The following is a 1,025-nucleotide window of genomic DNA, read 5'->3' on the forward strand; positions in this document are numbered from 1 at the left end:
GTCAAATGAGAGTATGATTATCCATAGTGGACAGTGTTTGGTGGCGCTCCCCAATTTAATCAAGCTTGAAAGAAGGAGTGGCATCCACCTCCCCAGTAGTTGGCCTCTGGAAATCCAATGGACCCAGATAAAGGACGAAAGTAATACAGGAGGTGTCCAGGACCTTCATTCATAAGGTCGCTATGAGTCGCCTGCGACTCGACGGCACTTAACAACAACTACCACCTGGCTGCTCGTACCAAGAATGTTGATTATGGATCCTAAGAGGACAAAAATTATTAACAGTCTCAATACTTTCTTCATCTATCATGAATCTGTCCAGTGACCCAATAATAAAAACCTTTGTCTTCTTGCTAGTAAGATGCAATTCACACTGAAGTCTTGTCACCTGGACTACTGGAGACTTCGCCCTCACACAATTTTGATAAACAACTCAGGATAGTAAGTAATTTCCAGCTACCTGTGTGCAAACATTCAACTTTACAATTCAGAGAAAACCAACCTACTTTTCTATTTCTCAACAGGGCATTTTCTAGCATAGAATTAAAGAACAACCCTTCTTATATAGAAAACTATAAAGGTTTCCAATGAATTATGTATTGGAGATTTCAGCTATATTTTGTTTCATTAATTTTAGTGTGCTACATTTATCTCTAATTCAATTGCAGATTGATTAGAAAAGTGTTTATCCAGCATCATTATTTTCCTTTATGTTAAAATATGTTAACAACTTCAGGGTAGAACTCTTGCTAAGACCAATCCCTAGTTTACCTTTGGTGATAAAATCGGGTAATTTAATAACAGTTCAATAAACTCAATTGTTTTCTAATTTTCCAAGTGCTTCCACATATATTCCTGCATTCGATTACCATTTTAACACTGTAAATTATGTAGTTATCTCAGATCTACCCAGTTGTTTTTAGGTAACATTGACTCAGAACCAGCTCATAGCTGATCATCCAACAGGTTTTCAGAGATCATAAGTTACATGAGAGGAGATTGTCCATCTTTCTCCTGTAGAGCAG

Source organism: Elephantulus edwardii, unplaced genomic scaffold (genome assembly GCF_000299155.1).
Source record: "Elephantulus edwardii isolate Elephantulus edwardi_28Jun2011 unplaced genomic scaffold, EleEdw1.0 scaffold00024, whole genome shotgun sequence".
NCBI classification, from domain to species: Eukaryota; Metazoa; Chordata; class Mammalia; order Macroscelidea; family Macroscelididae; genus Elephantulus; species Elephantulus edwardii.